At 37.6% G+C, this 23,806-nt stretch overlaps 1 protein-coding gene and 1 pseudogene across 4 annotated transcripts in view; both read left to right on the forward strand.

Annotated features, from left to right (window-relative positions):
- Nucleotides 1–23,806, forward strand: part of KCNQ5 (potassium voltage-gated channel subfamily Q member 5) — a 567,929-nt gene that overhangs the window by 407,934 nt on the left and 136,189 nt on the right. The window lies entirely within an intron of this gene.
- On the forward strand, nt 5,887–13,285 carry LOC126952132 (phosphoglycerate mutase 1-like; annotated as a pseudogene).

Below are 23,806 nucleotides of genomic sequence, written 5' to 3' on the forward strand. Positions count from 1 at the left end.
ACCAGATGACTATTGAGACTATTTCTAGGCCTGTCCAACAGGTTCATAAAAATGCTTGATGTAACTGGTAAAATACTAAAGTGAACACTGTAGTCCGCTTGTTCAACCTAATTTACTGTGACAAAATGAAAAAAGGAATAGCATCTGTCATCTGTCCATGATAACTGTTCTGAATGGATGTTTGGAAATGTAGCTAAAACCTCTCAAAACTTCATATATTTGTAAGATTTGATTACTCTGAATATGGCAAGTATACACCCAAATGTTTTTAGAAGTCTTGAGCATTCGAGAAAAGAACATAGAAAAGATTGTGGTAGACTGACTGTGCCTTCAACCTGGGAAATGCTTTCTGTAAGCACACCAATGTTTTTCTTTCCAATTGGAAACAGACTGAAGCTGCTACAGTGGTCAGCTAACAAGTCTCATGTAGTATTGCACCCTTTTGACAAAGGCCCAATTGATAGAGGTTTTATGGACTAATTCCTAAAGATTTTAGCATATGCCCTTCTGAACTGCCCACCTTCCTTACCCCTGCACTCTGGCCAAAGCCAAGAGCATTTCAAAAGCTCATTGATTTCACAAATCATAAAATCATTACATATTTGTGTTTGGAAAACATATTTTAAACAATTGTAACATAAGGGAAGAAACTAATCTATTTAACTCTTTTTAATTAGGTACTTTCTTTCATTACTACTGTACATTGATTTATCTCTGCTTGGTTTTAAGCATTTGCTTTGAAAATTGGTAAAATCTTATCTTGAATATAAAATTCTTCCTCATATCTATCTGTTCAATTTTTATGTCTCCTCTAAGACTCTTCTGTCATAATAACTTGTCTAGAGCTATGAGCACTAATTGCTGCATTGCTGATTTGGATAGTCAATTGTGTTTTGGGATGACCACCCAAGCTGCCCTTCATTTACCTGGACAGGCTGCTTTATGATTTCTCTATGTGAAAACACAAAACACTCACCCGATAACATTGGCATAAAGAATTTGTGAATAACCTCTAAGACTGATTTCATAGTCATTCTTTTTTCTAGCTTTCATTACTGACCTACCCAAAAATTGCAGATAGACCAAAGGCTGAAACTCGGATCACCAATAAGGAGCCTGATGTGTCAGGAAGCCAACAAATTGCTTCTCACAGTGGCTTTTTTTAGATTCCTTGGTGACGCTTTCCAAAGGCAGATATAACAGGGCCATATTTTTCAGTCTTGCAGAGAGTCTCAGTGAGAAAATACCAGCCTGTTATTAGTCTTGGATCTGTATTTGATGCTAAGTGTAAGTTGATTTCTTATTGTTATTTTAACAGTTTATTTTCAGTGTAATTATTTCCACAAGAGGACAAAAGAGGCATAAAATAAAATTTTATTTTATCCTACATGGATAAAATAAAATTGAAGCCTTTATTAAAATCAACCAGATGGCTGAGGCTACTCTAATATACCTACGATTTCATCTTATTAAAAGGCAACTTAAGTTGCTAATGTGTTCAAAAGTTAGATCACAGACTCCCAAAACTGCAACTGTGTTCTAAATTGATTTGAGACATCATTTTTCTGTTTCTATCTTCTTTATCTTTTGTTCCAAGAGACTTACTCTTGAGTGACATTATTTTCTATACCTTCTACTCCTTTTTCCCCTTTAGTAGAAATTATATTATTTCACTTATTTTCTGTTAGTCATACACTCTTCTGTGACTTTTTACTTCTAAGTGTTCAAACTCCCTCAGTGCACATAGATTCCTTCCATGTGATTAACTGGACCATCTGAGGACAATTAAAACCTGTTGGATTGACTTATCACAAAAACATTAAAACAATTTTAATCCCTCTAGTTAATAATAGCTGATATTTACTGAGAACTACTATATATTAAGTACTACTCTAAGCGCTTTATAAATATGGTCTTATTTAATTCTATGCAAGTACTGTAATGTCCCTATTTATTTTATTTTATTCTATTTTATTTTATTTTATTTTATTTTATTTTATTTATTTTTTGAGACAGAGTTTCCCTCTCTCACCCAAGCTGGAGTCCAGTGGCACAGTCTCAGCTCACTGCAACCTCCACCTCCTGGGTTCAAGCCATTCTCATGCCCCAGCCTCCCGAGTAGCTGGGACTACAGGCACACACCACCACACCCAGCTAATTTTTGCATTTTCAGTAGAGATAGGATTTCACTGTGTTGGCCAGGCTGGTCTTGAACTCCTGGCCTCAAGTGATCCACCTGCCTCAGCCTCCCAAAGTGCTGGTATTACAGGTGTGAGACATCATGCCTGTCCTTTATAATGTCCCATTTTATAGATGAGGAAGTAAGACAAGACTTAAGAAACATGCCCAAAGTTAAAAAAAAAAAATGGTAGGTGAAAGAACCTGGATTTATTTCTCATGATTTCACTCTAGAAAAGTATACATACCCAACTGGAAAAGTGTCTTTACTGTTTATTAGCATTTTAAAATTAAATTTAATTGAACCTTATCTATTGTCATCAACTTGTAAACAAAAGAACATGATACTATTATGCTTATTATTAGTAATTCAAAATCTTTAAAGAAAAGCCAGACTTTATAGAACATAATTGCAGTCTCAGCCTTAATTAGATTGACTAAATTATGTTACCTATTGCTGCTCTCTAACCTGAAGGGGAAATTAGGACCTAAAATAGACTTACTTGGCCTGTATCAAACTTGCATATGCTCTTGAGTTGATGTTATCATGAGGCTCCCTGGGTATTTCCAAATTGGAGACATCTCGAGAGTAAGTAGCATCACTCGCAGGAATACCTTCAAATGTTTTTTAACATTAATAACCTATTGGTAATTTAGGTAATTGTTGACCTGGTACACAAACTTGAAAGTTGAACTTACCAGGTAGCTTGATTAGCTGATATGGTTGGACCACATGAAGAAAATTTATTTCCGAAGAGGAGAATGAATAACTAAGGATTATTTCCCATTCTTTCTATAAACTTTAATAGAGCACTATGATATACTGTATTAACATTCTGTACTATCACATGTTACATAAGAAAATTCATTCACAGACAAAGTATTTATTATGTGCCCAACACAATCTTAGGTATAAAAGATACAAAAGCAACTAAAACATGGTCCCTGACTGTAAGAATAGACTCTCCTGTGCCCTTAGAGAATGGCAAAACTGAAAGGAAGTATACTATAATTATGGTGTTACAAAGCAAAGGTGATGGAAATAGAAGTAGTCCTAGAAAGAAGGCTATGAAATATCATGAGTGATTGTATAAAACAAAGAAGCAAAGGATTGCCCCCAGGTTTTCAAATTATGTTTGAGTCATCTGCCGAACGTTTATACAATTTCTGCCATGTCCAAGCATGCTCATGGATGCTGGAGAGGCTGTATGGCACCAAATGGACAAGGTCTTCCTTCTTATAGAGATAATATTTGTGTGGACAAATAAAAACAATACACAAATATGTTTTTGAAAAACAAGATAATGTCAGCTACAGATAAGCACAATGAAGAAAATAAAACAGAAAGAGTAGAGGCTACCTTAGCTTGGGTGGTCTGAGAAAGTCTTTCTAAGTAGTTGACACTTGAGTTGACCTGAATATTACGAAGAAGACAGCCATGAGAAGGTTTAGACACAGATCTTTCCAGGCCAGGGAATAGTAATTGCAAGGATTATTAACACTTGATGAGCTTGGATTGTTCAAGGTGGAGACATAGGTCTTGTGGTTGGAGCTCAATGAGCAGTGGGGAGAATAGCAGAAGGTGATAGAGGAGACAGGCAGAGGTCACAGCTGAAGGCCATGTAGGCTCTGCTACCCTGAATCAAGTTTCCTTCTAAAGACAGGCCACCAGGCAAAGGTCCAACGGGTTGCTGGCAGGCCTAATATGAATACTATTCCGGTTATGAACAGCAACGTTAATCAGGCAACAAAAAGTATGGCCGTTTAATGCCCTGGGTTTTTTAGTCATCTATGACTGTTGGAACCTCGTATCAGCAATATACAAATTATTACCCATTCTGAAAAATATAAATGTAAGTTTATAAGGAAATAATCCTCTGAATTTTCTGTTTCTATATTTCTGCCCTTAAAACATAAAATTTTGCATTTTTTTAAAGTGTTATTTTTCTGAGGAACTGGAATTAGAATGTGATGGAAACTGTTTTACAGCCCAGTGGTATCACCAGTAAGCATTTCCTAAGAGTCTCCTTGCCAAAGGACTCTATTCCATACTCTTAGTTATGATGATTGCAGTGCAGAATTATTTCATTAAAGATTGTTTATTTCTTTTGAGAAATTGTCCCTTTTTGGCTTGAGATGTTATCTGAAACTGTATGATCAATAAGAAGCATTAAACTGTCACTATGGGGTAAATTTTCAAAGTGGTGCCTGCAATTTGCCAGTATGAGTCCCATTAACTTCAGTGGAAGTCCTGCAGTTAAACCCCTGCACATGGCTTTGAAAATGTTCTACGGTTTGTCTTTGTGGTGCCTTTTTTATTTTTAATAAATATCACAGAGCAACTCGGTGCATAGTTGATTGCAGTATTTAAGAACGTGGATAATGTACTGTGCAGGAGGAGACATTTAAAATTAGATTTTAAAGCTTCATTTCTATTGAGTCACAACAACAATATAAATACATCTTTAATTCTTCAAAGAGCACCTTTCTATAAAGGAATTTGGAGCTCAATTAGAATATAGAGCTTATAAAGCAGCACCATGTCCCTCTGAGACATTGTTTACCTCACTCTATAGATGGAAAACTCGAGGCACTGTGAAATGGGGGTGCTTTGTCCTTAGCCCATAAATCAGCAGCAAAGCTAGGAGTAGCATGCTGGCCTCCCAATAGTTCATTGCTCTAAAGCACTGCCTCTTGTTGAGTCAAATTTAATTATAGTATAATCCATTTAATCTACTTGTAGAAAAATAATGAAGGAGCAGGAAAAATGAATTTATTAACAGATCAGTGGAAAACCATATTACATAGATTAGCAATTGTCTTTTCAAGATCCATATTTTCAGCATGTACTAGGTGGTGTCTGATGCCATGAAAGCAGTTATTCTAATTCCACTGGCCAGACTGGCAAAGAACTTCTTATTTGCCTCACTTTGAAACATAAGTAAAGGGGTTCCACTTGAAAATTAATAAGCCATGTGATATGATTAGATTCCTGTCTCCAAATCTCCCTCCTTCTAGGGACCATTGTCTAAAGTCTAAAAGAAAACAGACCAGGCACAGTGGCTCATGCCTGTAATCCCAGCACTTTAAAGGGAGACCAAGGTAGGAGGATCACTTGAGCCCAGGAGTTCAAAATCATCAATCTGGGCAACATAATGAGACTCTATCTCTACAAAAAAAAAAGTAATAGCTGGGTGTGGTGGAACACGCTGACAGTCTCAGCTGCTCAGGAGGCTGATAGGGGAAGATAACTTGGTCACTTCAGCCCAGGAGTTCAAGGCTGCAGTGAGCTCTGATTGCACAACTGTACTACAGCCTGGGCAACAGAGTAAGACAGACGGGGGGGGGCGGGGGAGAGAAAGAGAGAGAAAGAGAGAGAGGAAGGAAGGAAGGAAGAAGGAAGGAAGGAAAGAAGGAAGGAAGGAAGGAAGGAAGGAAGGAAGGAAGGAAGGAAGGAGGAAGGAAGGAAGGAAGGAAGGAAGGAAAGAAGAAGGAAGGAAGGAAGGAAAGAAGAAGGAAGGAAGGAGGAAGGAAGGAAGGAAGGAAGGAAGGAAGAAGGAAGGAAGGAAGGAAAGAAGAAGGAAGGAAGGAAGGAAGGAAGGAAGGAAGGAAGGAGGGAAGGAAAGGAGGGAGGAAGGAAGGAAAGAAGAAAGAGAGGGAGGGAGGGAAAGGAAAGAAAATAGATGTAACTATTATAAAAGATGTTCAATTTTTTATTTTGGAATAACTTTAGACTTACTTAGAAGTTGCAAAAATAGTACAGAATTTCCATGTTCAAATTCACTCTTTACCTAACTTTCCCCAAAATATTTTACCTACGTATAATGCAATTATCAAAACCAGAATATGAATACATACTATTAACTATAGTCCTTATTTGAATTTCACCAGTTTTTACATGCACTCAACTTTTATATACACTCCTATTAAATTTTCTCACATGTATATATGCATTTAACCACTGCCACAATCAAAATACAGAACTTTTCCATCACCCTAAATAAACTTGGAATGATATACTTTGTATTACTCCTATACAGGTACTCCCTCTCTTCAATCCTAACCCCTGGGAACCACTATATCTGTTCTGTTTCACTACAATTTTGTCATTTTTATAATGTTATATAAATGAAATTGTAAAGTAGTAATCTTTTGAAATAGGCTTTTTCTTATACAGTATGATGCTCTTGAGATCCATCCAAGTGCATCAATAGTGCATTCCTGTTTATTGCTTAATAGAATTCCATGATCTAGATGTAACACAATTTGTTTATTCATTTACCTAATACAGGTCATTTGGGCTGCTTCTAGCTTCTGCTATTACAAATAAGGCAGCTATGTACATTCGTGTGTAGGTTTGTGTATGAACGTAAGTTTTTATTTCTCTAGGGTCATATGGTAATGATTTATCTTTATCAGAAACTGCCAAACTGTTTCCTTTTAAAATATAGAAATGCCAGTGTGAGCACATGCATGGAGGTCAGCAGCCCCACCCCCTGCCCCACGCTGCCACTGCTGCCAGTGTGAACATATGCATGGAGGCTGGCAGCCCCAAGCTCACCAGTAGCCTGCCCCCATGCTGACACTGCTACCAGCACGAGTGTGCACATGGAGGCCGGCAGCCCCATGACCACCAGCACTCTGCCCCAGTTGATGAGCATTCACCCCACCACACTGCCACTTGCTCTTGGCACTGCTCTTGACACTTACAAATGAGCACAGATCCTGTTGCCACCACCCCAACGAAGTGCTTTGGCTGGCACCACCCATCAGAGTGTTGTGGCCAGAGGTCCAGGAACGCCTCAGCCCCTCCAATGTAGCAGGTTCCTAACTTCAAGGGGCCAGAGAACAAAGTCAGGGATCCAGTAACAGCCTCCCAAAGTTACAGCATGCAGCCCAAAAGTTCTGAGCTGAGCCTTGCCCCCTAAATTCTTCCAGAAATGAAGCCAGTCAACTGAACCACCTTATATGTGATTCAAACCTTCTAGGGCATTAAAGAAGATCAAAGCAGAAAAATCCATCCAAAGGACAGCAATTTCAAAGACTGAAGGAAAATCAGCCCACACAGATGATAAAGAACCAGTGCAAGAGCTCTGGCAACTCAAAAATCAGAGTGCTTTCTTACCTCCAAATAACTGCAGTAGTTCCACAGCAATGGTTCTTAACCAGGCTGAAATGACAAAAACAGAAATCAGAATATGGATAGGAACAGAGATCATTGAGATTCAGGAGACAGTGAAAACCGAATCCAGGGATTCTAAGGAATACAACAAAGTGATACAGGAGATGAAAGACGAAATGGCCACTTTAAGAAAGAAAGGAACTGATCTGATACAGCTGAAAAACTCACTTCAAGAATTCCAGAATACAATCACAAATATAACAGCAGAATCGATCAAGCTGAGGAAAGAATCTCAGAGCTTGAATATCACTTCTCTGAAATAACTCAGTCAGACAAAAATAAGAAAAAAAGATTAAAGAAGAATGAACAAAATCTCCAAAGTATGGGATTATGTAAAGACACCAAATCTATGACTCACAGATGTCCCTGAAAGAGAGGGAGAGAAAGCAAGCAACTTGGAAAACATATTTCAGGATATCATCCATGAAAATTCCCCCAACTTCACTAGAGGCCAACGTTCAAATTCAGAAAATGCAGATAACCTTTGTGAGATACTACACAGACAACCATCCCCAAGACAGATACTTGTCAGATTCTCTAAGGTCAAAATGAAACAAAAAATGTTAACAGCAGCTAAAGAGAAGGGGCAGGCCACCTCCCAAGGAAACCCCATCAGGCTAACAGCACACCTTTCAGCAGAAACTCTATAAGCCAGCAGAGATTGAGAGCCTATATTCAGCATTATTAAAGAAAAGAAATTCCAAACAAGAATTTCAAATCCAGCCAAACTAAGCTTCATAAGTGAAGGAGAAATAAGATTCTTTTCAGGCAAGCAAATGCTAAGGGAATTCATTACCATCAGACCTGCCTTATAAGAGGTCCTAAAGGGAGTGTTAAATATGGAAAGGAAAGATTACTACTGACCACTACAAAAACATGCTTTTAAGTACATACACCATTGATGCCAAAAAGCAGCCACACAAACAAATCTGCATAATAACCAACTAACAACACAAAACAGGATTTGATCCTTCAAATCCACACATATCAATATTAACCTTAAATGGAAATGGGCTAAATGCTCAATTAAAAGGCACAGAGTGGCATGTTGGACAAAGAAGCAAGACCCAACTGTATGCTGTCTTGAAAAGACCCATTTCGCATTCTATGACACACACAGGATCAAACTAAAGGGATGGAGAAAAATCTACCAAGCAAATGGAAAACAGAAAAAAGCAGGAGTTGCTATTTTAAGTTCAAACAAAACAGACTTTAAACCAATAAAAATCAAAAAAGATAAAGAAAGGCATTACATAATGGTAAAGGGTTCACCTCAGAAGGTCAGACTTAACTATCCTAAATAGATATGCATCCAAAACAGGAGCACCCAAATTCATAGAGCAAGTTTTTAGAGACCCACAAAGAGATTTAGAAAACCACACAATAATAGTGGGAGACTTTAACACCCCACTGACAATATTAGACAGGTCATTGAGGCAGAAAACTAACAAAGAAATTCAGGACCTGAATTTGACACTTGGACTAAATAGACATCTACAGAAATCTCCACCCAAAAACAAGAGCATATATATTCTTCTCATCTGCACATGGCCCATAATCTAAAACTGACCTGTCAGCCATAAAACAATCCTTAGCAAATAAAAAAAATCATACCAACCACACTCCCACACTACAGTGCTACACTGCAATAAAAATAGTAATTAATGGAAATTAACCTGCTCCTGAATGACTTTTGGGTAAACAATGAAATTAAGGCAGAAATCCAGAAATTATTTGAAACTAATTAGAACAAAGATACTACATACCAGAATCTCTGGGACACAGCTAAAGCAATGTTAAGAGGGAAGTTTATAGTGCTGAATGCCTACATCAAAAAGTTAGAAAGCTCTTAAGTTAACAACTGAACATCACACCTAGAGGAAATAGAGAAACAAGAGCGAATCGACCCCAAAGCTAGTAAAACACAAGAAATCAAAATCAGAGCTAAACTGAAGGAAATTGAGATTTTAAAAAAAAAAAAAAAAAACATACAGAAGATCAATGAATCCAGGACTTGGTTCTTTGAAAGAATAAATAAGATAGATAAAATGCTAGCTAGACTAATAAGTAAAAAAAGAGAAAAGATCAAAATAAACACAATCAGAAATGACAAAGGGATGTTACCACCTACCCCACAGAAATTTTAAAAACCCTCAGAGACTACTAAAAACACCTCTAATGCACACAAGCTAGAAAACCTAGAAGAAATGGATAAATTCCTTGAAACATACAACCTTCCAAGATTGAACCAGGAAGAAATTGAATCCTGGACAGAGACCAATAATGAGTTCCAAAATTGAATCAGTAATAAAAAGCCTACCAACCCGAAAAAGCCCAGGACCAGAGGGATTCACAGTTGAATATTACAAGAAGTATAAAGAAGAGTTGGTACCATTCCTACTGAAACTATTCCAAAAAACAGAGGAGGAGGGACTCCTCCCTAACTCATTCTATGAAACCAGCATCATCCTGATACCAAAACCTGGCAGGGACACAGCAACAACAAAAAAACAAAACTTCAGGCCAAATCCTTGATGAACATAGATGCAAAAATTCTCAATAAAATACTCCTGAAATGAATCCAGCAGCACATCAAAAAGCTAATCCACCACTATCAAGGAGGCTTCGTCCCTGGGACACAAGGTTGGTTCAACATACACAAATGAATAAATGTGATCCATCCCATAATCAGAATTAAAAGCAAAAACCACATGATCATCTCAATAGATGCAGAAAAGGCTTTTGATAAAGTTCAACATCCCTTCATGTTAAAAACCCTCAACAAACTAGGCACTGAAGGAACATACTTCAAAATAATAAGAGCCATCTATGAGAAACCCACAGCCAACATCATACTGAATGGGCAAAAACTGGAAGCATTCTTATTAAACACCAGAACAAAACAAGGATGTCCTCTGTCACCAGTCCTTTTCAACATAGTACTGGAAGTCCTAGCCAGAGCAATCAGGCAAGAGAAAGATATAAAAGCCATCTGAATAGAGAGGAAGTCAAACTATCCCTGATTCCAGTCAGTATGATTCTATGCCTAGAAAACCCCATGATCTCTGCCCCAAAACTCCTTGGTTTGATATACAACTTCAGCAAAGCTTCAGGATACAAAGTCAATGGACAAAAATCAGTAGAATCCCTATGCACCAACAACATCCAAGCTGACAGCCAAATCAAGAATGCTGTCCCCCAAGCCTGCCGCCATGGCCACCTACAAACTGGTGCAGATCCGGCACAGTGAGTGTGCTTGGAACCTGAAGAACCACTTCAGCGGCCGGCGTGGCGCCGACCTGAGCCCGACGGGCCACGAGGAGGCAAAGCAGGCACTGCCAGATGATGGCTACGAGTTTGACATTTGCTTCACCTCAGTGCAGAAAAGCGCCATCCGGATCCTCTGGACAGTGCTAGATGCCATGGATCAGATGTGGCTGCCAGTAGTGAGGACTTGGCGCCTCAATGAGTGGCACTATGGGGCTCTAACCAGTCTCACTAAAGCAGAAACTGCTGCAAAGTATGGTGAGGCCCAGGTGAAGATCTGCAGCCGCTCCTATGATGTCCCACACCTCCGACAGAGCCCTACCATCCTTTCTACAGCAACATCAGTAAGGATCACGGGTATGTAGACCTCACAGAAAATCACCTACCCTCCTATGAGAGTCTGAAGGACACTATTGCCAGAGCTCTGCCCTTCTACAATGAAGAAATAGTTCCTCAGATCAAGGAGGGGAAATGGGTACTGATTGCAGCCCATGGCAACAGCCTCTGGGGCATTGTCAAGCATCTGGAGGGTCTCTCTGAAGAGATTATTATGGAGCTGAACCTGCCGACTGGCATTCCCATTGTCTACGAATTAGACAAGAACTTGAAGCCCATCAAGCCCATGCAGTTCCTGGGGGATGAAGAGGCTATGCACAAAGCCATGGAAGCTGTCGCTGCCCAGGGCAAAGCCAAGAAGTGAAGGCCAGCAAACAGGCTGCTGTCCCCAGGAGCACCCTCCCTGCCCATTGCATCCATCTGCTGCTCCCTCCTGCACATCACACTGACCACATCTGTAGACATCTTGAGCTGCAGCTGCAGATGGCTCCCATTTTCATTTTAGCCATTTTGTCTTCTGTACCCACTCCCTTCGTACATTCTAGTCAGAATAGCACTTCTAGGGCACAGGTTCTCAGTCTAAGCTGTGGAAAAGCCCCCCTTATCCAAGAGAGTTCAAAGGTAGTGACTTGGGTTTTTGCGAGTGCTTTGTTTACTAAGAACTTGTGAGGAGGCACCACGCTAAGCCATGACCAATGAGGAGAAGCAAGAGAGCCTGTCTGCCCCCAGGAGCTAGTCCTGTGCTTTTCTGTAGTCAGGCCACTGCCTGGGGACTCTAGTCATCCCAGCGGAAGATAAATGTAACCTGCATGGTGATGTGACAACTGTTTCCTCCCTGACCCCAGAGGAACTGGCTCTAGAAGGTTGGGATCAATCCTGAATTTAATGTGTTACATTTACTTTTATTTAAAAAAAAAAAATTTAGTGTATATAAGTAATACAAAGCAATAACCCGTCTAAGGGTTTCTCGTGGCGGTTGAAATAGTCCCACATGTGGTCTTCAGAAAATAAGCCATTCCTCATACCAATATGGGATAAGCTCCTTGACCTCTGAGGGGCAAGGGTGCTTCCTGCTGTGTGTTTTAGAATCCCTCCCTGCCTTGTTTTGTGGCAGTGAATGCCTCTTGGTCCTATCCACGTGTGTCTTTCACTGATTTCTGAATCATGTTCTAGTTGCTTGGTCCTGCAATATGGGTCTAGTGTTCATTTGAGCATAACTGTACTAAATCCTATTTCCAGATCAGTATAATAAAAGGGTGATGTGCAATAAAAAAAGAATGCCATCCCATACACAGTAGCCACAAAAAGAATAAAATATACACCAGTTAGAATGGCGACCATTAAAAAATCAGGAAACAACAGGTGCTGGAGAGGATATGGAGAAATAGGAACATTTTTACACAGTTGGTGGGACTGTAAACTAGTTCAACCATTGTGGAAGACAGTGTGCCAATTCCTCAAAGATCTAGAACTAGAAATACCATTTGACCCAGCCATCTCATTACTGGATATATATCCAAAGGATTATAAATCATGCTGCTATAAAGTCACATGCACACGTATGTTTATTGCGGCACTATTCACAATAGCAAAGACTTGGAACCAACCCAAATGTCCATCAATGATAGACTGGATTAAGAAAATGTGGCACATATACACCATGGAATACTATGTGGCCATAAAAAAGGATGAGTTTGTGTCCTTGGTAGGGACATGGATGAAGCTGGAGACCATCATTCTCAGCAAACTATTGCAAGGACAGAAAACCAAACACCGCATGTTCTCACTCACAGGTGGGAATTGAACAATGAGATCACCTGGACACAGGGTGGGGAACATCATACACCGGCGGGGAGGGAGGAGAGATAGCATTAGGAGATATACCTAATGTAAATGATGAGTTAACGAGTGCAGCACACCAACATGGCACATGTATACATATGCAACAAACCTGCACGTTGTGCACATGTACCCTAGAACTTAAAGTATAATAATTAATTAATTAATTAAAAATAAATAAAAAGAATAAAATACATAGAAATACAGCTAACCAGGTAGGTGAAAAATCTCTACAACAAGCATTACAAAACACTGCTCAAGATAATCAGAGATGATATAAACAAAAGGAAAAACATTCCATGCTCATGGATAGGAAGAAGCAATATTGTTAAAATGGCAATATTGCCCAAAGCAATTTAGATTCAGTGCTCTTCATATCAAACTACCAATTCTTCACAGAATTAGGAAAAAACTACTTAAAAATTCATATGGAACCAAAAAAGAGGCTGAATAGCCAAGGCAATTCTAAGCAAAAACAACAAAGCCAGAACTGTCACATTATGTGACTTCAATCTATATTACAAGACTACAGTAACCACAACGGCATGGTACTGGTACAAAACACTTAGACCAATGGAACAGAAGAGATAGCCCAGAAATAATGCCATACACAAACCATTTGATCTTCAACAAACCTAACAAAAACAAGCACTGGGAAAAGGAATTCCTATTCCACAAATGGTGCTGGGATAACTGGCTAGCCATATGCAGAAGATTGAAATTGGACCCCTTGCTTACACCATAAACAAAAATCAACTCAAGATGGGTTAAAGGCTTAAATATAAAACCCAAAACTATAAAAACCTTGGAAGATGACCTGGGAAGTACCACCCTGGACATAGGACCTGGCAAAGATTTTATGACAAAGACAAAAGCAATTGCAACAACAACAAAAATTGACTAATTTTGTCAATTAAACTCAAGGGATCTAATTAAACTAAACAACTTCTGCACAGCAAAAGAAACTATCAACAGAGTGAACAGACAACCTACAGAATAGGAAAAAATATTTGCAAACGATGCATCTGACAAGGTCTATTAGCCAGAATCTGTAAGGAATTTAAACAAATTTACAAGCAAAAAAACAAACAACCCCATTAAAAAGTGGGCAAAGGCCTTGAATGGACACTTTTAAAAGAAGACATACACGTGGTCAATAAGCATATGAAAAAATGCTCCACATTACTAATCATTAGAGAAAGGCAAATCAAAACCACAATAAGATACCATCTCACAAAAGTCAGAATGGCTATTACTAAAAAGTCAAAAAATAACAGATGCTGGCAAGGTTACAGAGAAAAAGGAATGCTTATATACTGCTGGTGGGAATGTAAATTAGTTCAGCCATTGTAGAAAGCCATTTGTCAATTTCTCAAAGAACTCAAAACAGAATTACCATTTGACCCAGTAATCTCACTATTGGGTTTATTCTCAAAGGAATATAACTCATTCTACCATAAAGACATATGCACTCATATATTCATCACAGCACTATTCACAATAGCAAAGACATGAAATCAACCTACATGCCCATTGATGGTGGACTGGATAAAGAAAATATGGTACACATACAACATAAATACTACACAGCCATAAAAAAGAACAAGATCATGTCTTTTGCAACAACATGGATGAGGCTGGAGGCCATTCTCCTAAGCGAACCAACACAGGAGCAGAAAACCAAATACACATGTTCTCACTTATAAGTGGGAGCTAAACATTGAGTTATATGGTCACAAAGAAGAGAACAACAGACATAGGAGCCTGCTTGATGATGGAAAGTGGGAGGAGGGAGAGCATAAAAAAACTACCTGTCAGGTACTATGCTTTTTACCTGGGTGATGAAATAATCTGTACTTCAAACCCCCATGTTATACAATTCACCTATATAACAAACCTGCACAGGTACCACAGAACCTGAAATAAAAGTTTAAAAATAAATCATAAAATAAAATGTTGAAATGCCTAGAATGTTTCATGGCATTAAATTACACCATGCTGTCTTAAATGACATTTTATTTTTGTAGAACTCATGTTTCTGCTTTTTCTGTTTTTCTATGGAAATTATTTTGATAAGCAGAAGTTGCTGAAATTTATATTTTACCACTTGGGTCAAGAAACAAATGAAAGTATTGCCCATTAAGGAGCAGTTCCTCATACTGTGATAAATGAATATAAGTATTATGTTTACATAGATGAAGTGTAAAGAGACCAATTAATGTAAAAAGCCAATACTGTACAAATTCCTGAAGGACCATTATTTAAATGTAACTTTAATTTTTAGAAAGTCCTTATTCAAGCAAACTTTACTGAGACCAATACTAATTATACTTTCCTGCTAAAAGATACATATAATGACATTAGTTAGAGCCTTAAAGTACTACTCTATTGGAATAAAATATTCAAAATTGCCACCAAGACCCAATGGTGCTTTATAGAGTTGGGTCCGATATTCATGGTTCTAATGTGATCTAAAAATAAGTCATTTATTCTCCTTACTTAATTCAACACCTCTTGGAAATTGCCCTATTCTTAAAACTATTCTCTAAAACTACCTCCAAAACTCTGCCTAATGTCTCCCCTTGGATCTTCCATCATAACCAACAAAAAAAATTTTTTTCTCAAAGTTAGAAACAACCTTGTGTGGCCTAATATATGAATCTGAATTCTTCATTCTCATTCTGGTTGTAAGAAATGCTGAAATAATTAATTACTCATTTGGGAAAAAAAATAAAGCTGTATCCATATCTATCATACCAGATTCCAAGATAAACTCCAAATAAATCAAAGATTTAAATTAAATAAGACCATAAAATACTGGGCAGCAGAAATTGATAAATTCTCTTGGAACCTTGGAATCTGGAAAGATTTTCTAATTGTAACTAAAAATACAAAAGTCATAGAAGAAAATATTGATAGAATACATAAAATCAAAGAATACTGTATGATAAACTAAACAGCAAAGTCAAAAGACAATGTGGAAAAATATTTACAACTCTTACCAAAAAATAGAAGCTAATCACTTTAAATTATAAGGAGCTCTAGAAATCAAGAAAAACCCAACAACCTAACAGAAAATAAAATGGATATGAACAGACTGGTCACAGAATAAGAAATACATATACACCTCTTAAACATACCCAGTCTCACTCATAAAAAAGAAACACAAATGAAAGCATTCTCTCACCTATCAGATTGGCAAAAATCTGCAGTTTGACCACACACTTTATTGATGAGACTGCAAGGAAATAGGCACTCACATGCCACAGAAGTGCAAAGGGGTATCACCCTTATGGAAGAGTGTCAATATCTACCAAAATTACTTAAGCATTTACTCTTTGACCCAGGAAGTCTGCTTTCTAATAATTTCATCAATTTACAGTAAATGTTCACTATAGCTGAATAAAATATGATACATCCAAACAATAAAATATAGTGAAGATCTTTCTGCACAGCTATAGAAGAATCCCAAATTATGAAATAAAAGAAAAATGAAATAAAATGTAATACTGCATATATAGTGTGCTACTTTTGTGTAAGAAAGGAGAAAAATAAAAGTTTACATTTATATTGCTTGTGTTTGTATAAAGAAACATTGAAATAACTTTTACAAAAAGAAGAGAATAAAAATGTTTAACTGAAGATAGTGAATGGGGACAGTGTGAATGGAAACAGGGGTAGGAGCAAGATTTCTCAGCATTTACCTCTTTATGTCATTTTGATGTTTAAAATATAAATATGTTAACTATTCAAAAACTAAATTAAAAGAATTATTGCGTGGCACAGATGAAGTACAGTTTAGATGTTGACTGGTATTATTTTTGTATAGCAATATTGGGAGGGTTGATGGGTTCATATGATGTACAGTTGTTCCGAATCTCCTCACACTCCAGGCACTTTTGTCATTGCAAAGAGGGACAATGCCAAAGACAATTTGCCATAGGATTTCCATGTGCACCTCCTCAGTTCTAGGCTGAAGTAACATAGAACGGCAATTTTAACTCACGAAAAGCTCTATTCTAAAAGGTGCTTTGTTATTTGCCTTAATTTGCTCTTCATATATTTCCTTAATTTTAAACTTAGAATTTTGGTTGTACCTTTTCAAAGGATTGCCCAAGAAGATGCAATGAGCTGATACATGTAAAGTGCTTAGCTTAATGCCTGGTGTTTAATCAATACTCCATAACTCTTAGTGGTAGCAAACCGAATCATAAAAGTGATATGTTCAGTGAAACCTCTAATCAATCCTAGAATCGATACCTACAATCAGAAAAAATTATCAACTCAGACCGTCTTTGTATGTTTTTGTTTATTATTTTTCCTCAAAATATCTTCAATACTGCATTCCTAGAATTTGAAAGTCTGTGTATCTTAAATAAGAATACATTTTATTTTAAAAGGTAAATGGAAGGAGCAGGAACCAAGACAGGTACTTTTTGAGTCTGGAGTCCTTAGATATAATAAATAATTTCAGGAATGGTATGTATGGTACTTAAAGGATGTGGTTTAATTAGAAGGGCTTTTGAAGCTTTCTTGTAGACTGGTTGTTAATTATGGCTTCACTTGTTTCTCCTGGAAGGCTTCCCTGGCCTCTTAACTAGGTTAATTCTCCCTGCAATGTGCTCCTTGGATTTCTTCTATCATAACATTCATCACTCATGATTGTGGTTACTCGATTCAGCATCTTCTATGCAAACCATCCTTTCAGCCTTGTGCAGACAGAAGGCATCTATCTGGTCCACACCAGCCATGCCCCATCCATGCCCATTAATATTATATACCCAGGTCCTAGAAGTTTCTGGCCACAATGAATGTGTATTGAATGAATAAAAAATTCAGAAAACTGCAAGCTAGTAAACAATCACATGAGAAGTGTCATCCCTCGGCCCCCCATCACAACCCCTACACACACAAAGTAAAAACAACGCTGTCAACATGAGCAAATAGAGGGGGAAAAAATGGCAATTATTCAGGCAATGCAAGGTGAAAAATAGCTCCTTTGCCTCAGTTATCAGAAGTTTTCTCAAAAGGGTATTTTTTGCCTGCATTTTTAATCTAATTGCTTCAATTATTTAATTTGGTCATGGGAACATGATTATATTTTTAACAAAGTGCTTAATTTGCGCACATGCTTCGAATTGTAGGTTCTTTTACAGGAGGCTTCTCTACACCCATACTTGTTCTCAGTTATTTTACTTCTGCCTTTTGCAAAATGTTTTAAATATTTGATTTTAGCCCCTACCACAGACTCCAAATCTGTGCTTCGAATTTGGAGATCAAAGTACTGTAGCTAATCCTTAGGACATTTGCCATCGTGTGACTTAAGAATCCATCTCTTATCAAGTTTCTGTGGTTTTCTGGAGTATTTACTGGTCACAATGTCAAAAAATGGGCACATCTGAAACTATTTTTGAATTATGCCTTCTTTATACTCTTCCATTTTTAGTTAATGGGAAAATATCCAGCTCCTGAATGGTATTGAACTTGATTAGGCCATCTCCAGTCTCCTTATAAAGGATTCTTAAGTTGTAGTATCACATGTTTTCAATAAATCTTGTTTTTGTTCTCCTTTAAACAGAGCGTGTCTTATTCAAAAAGCTCATGACAGTAGGAAAGGAATTGATAATGAAAAGAAAGTGAGTCCAAAGCAGGATTTTTCTTCATAGCTTTGTGATTTGTTATAAGACAATGTGTTTCACCAGCTGACCTGCAGCTTCAGGAGTTGGTTGCCATGAATTCTGATCCTGTTTCTGGAACTAATTTATCGCATTATCTTATACAAGCCTCTCTGGGACACTCTTTCTTTTCTTTTAAGCACAGATAAGAGCAGCAATACACTTCGCAGAGTTCATAAACAGCAATACATAAAAGCAAATATGAAATTAGAAAGTTCCAAAAACTGCTCTAATCTAGTTCCAGAGAGGGAAAATTTTGGCAAGGATTTTATAAATAAAGATGGGAGTTAGATGATGTGACCAGTTTGGTTAATAATCCCACTGAAATACAGATAGATTATTGATAGGTAGATATAGATAGATAGATAGATAGATAGATAGATAGATAGATAGATAGATAGATAGACAGACAGACAGACAGAATAGATCTACACATGGCAACAAGCAAGATTTTCAAAATTATAATGAATGTCAGGTATTTACTCTTGGCTTATATTTACTCAAATTCACTCCTTTAAAGTGCTATCTTTTTATTCTTCACAGGAGGAAAAGTCTATTTTCACACCCCAGTGTTTATCCCTAAGGATTAGCCAAGTGCCTAAACTGTATCCATTTCATATTTCCAAAAATAAGAAATTGTGCATTGAAAAAGATTAAGAGAGCCAGGCGAACCAGGTAATTCTAAATTTCCCAGATAATACTTAGAATGAATTCCCATTCATAAATGTCTTTTGCTGAGTGACATTTCAGCTCAAGTGGCATCTCCATTGTAACATCCAAGTAACACAGTCTATTCAAAGAACTTCCTGAAGATATCCTTTGAAAAACTTTTAGCAGTAGGTGATGATTAATCATAATCTGTATGTCATCTGAAAATAAGTATCAAGTTTCTCAAAGAAACATTACATATCCCAACACTACTAAAATTTCAGAAAGTCCATATCATTTAACTGCTTAGAGTAAGTGCAAAAAGGGAGTATTATAAATTAGGTATTGTGGTTTTGCTCTGTAAATTTAAACCCATAATGCCATTGTTTGGCTGTTGATGTTTAAATATTCAAGCTATGACCTTGAATAAGATATCCAAGCATGGAATTTCATCATAGGATGTTGGGATTTCCAGCAGATGTTTCAACTTTGTTTATTCATTGGTGGAATCCAAATCTTTTTTTTTTAATTTGCAGTCAAATATTGGTATGGGGTTCTGTTTAAGAATCAAAACTGACTACAGCTTTGTCATTTGGTATGTGTGAAAATAGATACCGAGGAAAATTTTAAACATCTGAGGATATCAATGTGCAAAATTGCTGCTTCTAAAAGTTTGTCTCGAACTTTCTATATAAAAGAGCGTAATATAAAGCAAGACTGTATCATTGCCCTAAACCATGTTCTAAAACATCAGAAAATACACACAACTTTTCATCTCTTCGATTTATTGAGAACCGATGGAATTACACCTAGGTAATTTACTCAAGATACTAGAGTATGCCTTAAATAGGATGTACCTCCTACTCATTCATGATTAGTCTCAGGGGACAAACGCTTCTTTCCTGTTTTATAAATACAGAAACACAGCTTCCTTACCTCCTTCAGTCTGTAACCCACATCTGAAATTAAATGTTTGTGATCACACTTTGAAGCAATTTGTTTCAGTAGGTTACTGATATTGTAAGGGATTCGTCCTGTAGCATGAAAAAAAAAAAAAATCTACTGCCTGACTCTGCATCCCTGACCTCTCCCCCAGACTCCAGCCCCATTCACCATCTACCAAACGCCTACTAGGCATCTCAAAATTAACAAGGCCATAACAGAACAGGTAGTTCTGTCCTTCAAATAGTGCTCCTTTCTCACCTATCCCTAGTGGTATTTCCCCAGCTTAGTAAATGGCACTTTATTCACCTGATTGCTTAGACCAAAAACCCTGAAGTCAGCCTTAGACTCCCTCATTTGTCTCACATCCCACAATCAGTCCTTCAGCAAGTCTTAGCCCCTCCACCTTCACAATATGCACCAAATCCAGCTCCTTTACAGGTCCTCCTGACTTTAACCTAACTCTTGTAAAGCTACTCTCACCCTTTGTCCAGACCACAGCAGTGGCTTCTTAACTGGCCTTCCGGTTTTCTCTCTGACATCTGGCTTCCTTTCTGGCATCCAGCCCCCTCCTGATTGGTTTCCCAAAGATAACCAAAATGATCTTGTAAAATATACATCTGATCCTGCACTCTGCCAAAAACCCTTCCCCTGCTGCTATCATATAATACTTAGAAGGACATCCTAAAGCTATTCCCAAAGCTGTCATGATCTGAATGGAGCCCTCCCTCACTCCGCTCAAGCTAACTTGATCTCCTTGCCTTCCCTTGAACACGCTGAACACACTTCCACCTCAAGGTCTTTATATTTGTTTGCCTGGAACACTTTTTCCTTAGATAATGATCACAGTCACCCCTTCACTTCATTGGGTCTTGGCTCCTCTGAGATGCTTTCCCATTGAGACAACCTAAAATACTAAAAACAGCCCAGCACAGTGGCTCATGTCTATAATCCCAGCACTTTGGGAGGCCAAGGTGGGTGGATCACCTGAGGTCAGGAGTTCAAGATCAGCCTGGCCAACATGGTGAAACCCCATCTCTACCAAAAATACAAAATTAGCCAGGAGTGGTGGTGCACACCTGTAATCCCAGTTACTCGGGAAGCTGAGGCAGGAAAATTGCTTGAACCCAAGAGGTGGAGGTGGTAGTGAGCTGAAATCATGCCATTGCACTCCAGCCTGGGTGACAGAGACTCCGTCTCAAAAATAAAATAAAAACTAAAATATTAAAAACATGTTAATTATAAGATGTTTGCTAAATTTTACCTGAATATCAACCATTTGCAATTAGTTATATTCCCTATTCTTAATAATATTTTACTTCTTGGAATTTCACTTTAAAATAGAACACCTGCTCCTCTGTGACTCCACCCTCATCCTGCTCTGTATTTCCCCAAGGTTTTTATCACCATGTAACATTATGTTCTGTATTTGTTTATTGCTTTAACATCAGCCTACAGCAGGAGAACATAAGCTCCATGAGGGCAGAAAACTTTTCTGTTTTATTCACTACTCTATGCCTCATGCTTGGCTTATAGTAGACATGCCACAAAAAATATTTGTTGAATGAACTAATGAATGAATGAATAAATTGCCTTAACACTTAATTTGAGAAAAGTCATATCCAAAACACTCCTTCTGATGCTTCCTCGTTCAATCGGTATCCAAAACGAAAAATGTACCACTTAGAATTTGAGAAATTCAAAGTTAGAAAGGATCCTTGACACTTGCCAGTTCAGTCCAACTATTTTGAAGGTATGGAAACCAGCCCTAAGAGATAAGTGGTGACAAAGCTAGTTAATGGTGAACAGATAATTAAACTAGGCATAGTTCAATGTTCTTTATGCTTCCATACTTTACATCTCTGTTTCTTTTGAAAGTTCCTTCTGTATACATAAGCAAATATAATGGAACCAGAAAATTTCCATTCCTTCAGATTTATCTTGCTGCTCCATTGGCAATAAAATATCTGGCACATGATATACATGGGACACTAAGAAAATTATAAATTTCTGCAGAAAAGGGATCACATTGATAAGGCAGGCTGACCTCTCTCTCTCAATCTGCTGTCCCATTGGGACAACCTAAAATATAAAAAACATGTTAATTATAATATTTTCACTAAATTTTACCTGAATATCAACCATTTGCATGTAGTTGTATTCCATAGTCTTGATAATACTTTGCTTCTTGGAATTTCACATGTAAGCCTTTGTTTGACTTTCTACATCCCTGTTTACTAGGCTTTCTACAAAATAAAAGCTACCAAAAGAGAAACATGGGGAAAAAAATATATAAGTGCTCTGGAAACAGAAATTAGTTTGATTTTTGGCCATTTACCAACTAAATGACTTTGGATAAGATTCTTGAACTTTTTTAGTATCAAATTACTGATCTAGAAAAGTGAAGGGGAAGGTATATCGATAAAACATTTTTTTTTTTAGATTGAGAGTTAACATGATACTAGGCACACTAAGGCAGACTAAAGACTTTGTATGTATTATCTCATTTAATCATCCCAATAGCCCTGTGAAAAAAAGGGATCTATTCCCTATTTGTAGGTGAGGATTCCAAGACTCAGCAAGATTAATAGGCCCAAGGTCACACAACTAAGACAGGACAGAACTAGAAATACCAGGGCTGTTACACATGAAGTTTACACTCATAACCTCTGTGCCTCCTTGAAGGGCTATTATGGAGAAACAATGAAATAGAGTCTGTGTACTGAGCATCCCGCACAGCCTCATACATCAGAGGTACTCAATAAATGTTGCCCATTTCTCTTCTGTTTTCCCACCACTGACTAAGTAAATTACCTTGGCCAATGTACTAACCTTTCTAGGCCATAGCTTCTTTTTAAATAAATTATGGTTCTCTTTTTTCTCATTACAAAAGCAATGCATGTATATTAAAGATCATTTGGACTATATATATATATATCTTACCACCTACAGATAATCACCATTAATATGCAAATATATGTATTTATACTATGTATTTTTCTATATACGATAAGAATACATAATCTGGCCAGGTGCAGTGACTCACACCTGTAATCCCAGCACTTTAGGAGGCCAAGGCCGGTGGATCACTTGAGATCAGGAGTTCAAGACCAGCCTGACCAACTTGGTGAAACACCGTCTATACTGAAAATACAAAAATTAGCTGGGCATGATGGCGGGTGCCTGTAATCCCACCTACTGGGGAGACTGAAGCAGGAGAATCGCTTGAATCCAGGAGGTGGAGGTTGCAGTGAGCTGAGATTGTGCCATTGCATTCCAGCCTGGGCAAAAAGAGGGAAACTCCGTCTCAAAAAAAAAAAAAAAAAATACATGATCTTTTTGGAGAGCAAAACTGAAATCCTGCTATCCTGCTATGTAATCAATTATTTAAATAATGTTGTTTGGAAACATTTTATCTCACAATATTCTTCTAAGACATGATGTTTTGTGGTTGTATCACATTTGTGGTAATAATAATAGTAACAATAAATTAGCTCAAATGTATTGTGTGTTAGTATTGCACTGAGATGTTTCACAGTTAACTTATTCAATTCTTACAACCCTATGACATAGGTGCCTTTATTATCTACATTTTACAGATAAAGAAACTGAGGCAGTCCCTTAACCAGGTAACCCAGCTATTAAGATTCAGTCACTTAACCAGGTAACCTATCTATTAGCGGCAGAGCCAGGATTGGAACTCAGGCACCTGAGCACCACAGCCCATGCTCTGGAAGGG

Source organism: Macaca thibetana, chromosome 4 (genome assembly GCF_024542745.1).
Source record: "Macaca thibetana thibetana isolate TM-01 chromosome 4, ASM2454274v1, whole genome shotgun sequence".
Taxonomy (NCBI): domain Eukaryota; kingdom Metazoa; phylum Chordata; class Mammalia; order Primates; family Cercopithecidae; genus Macaca; species Macaca thibetana.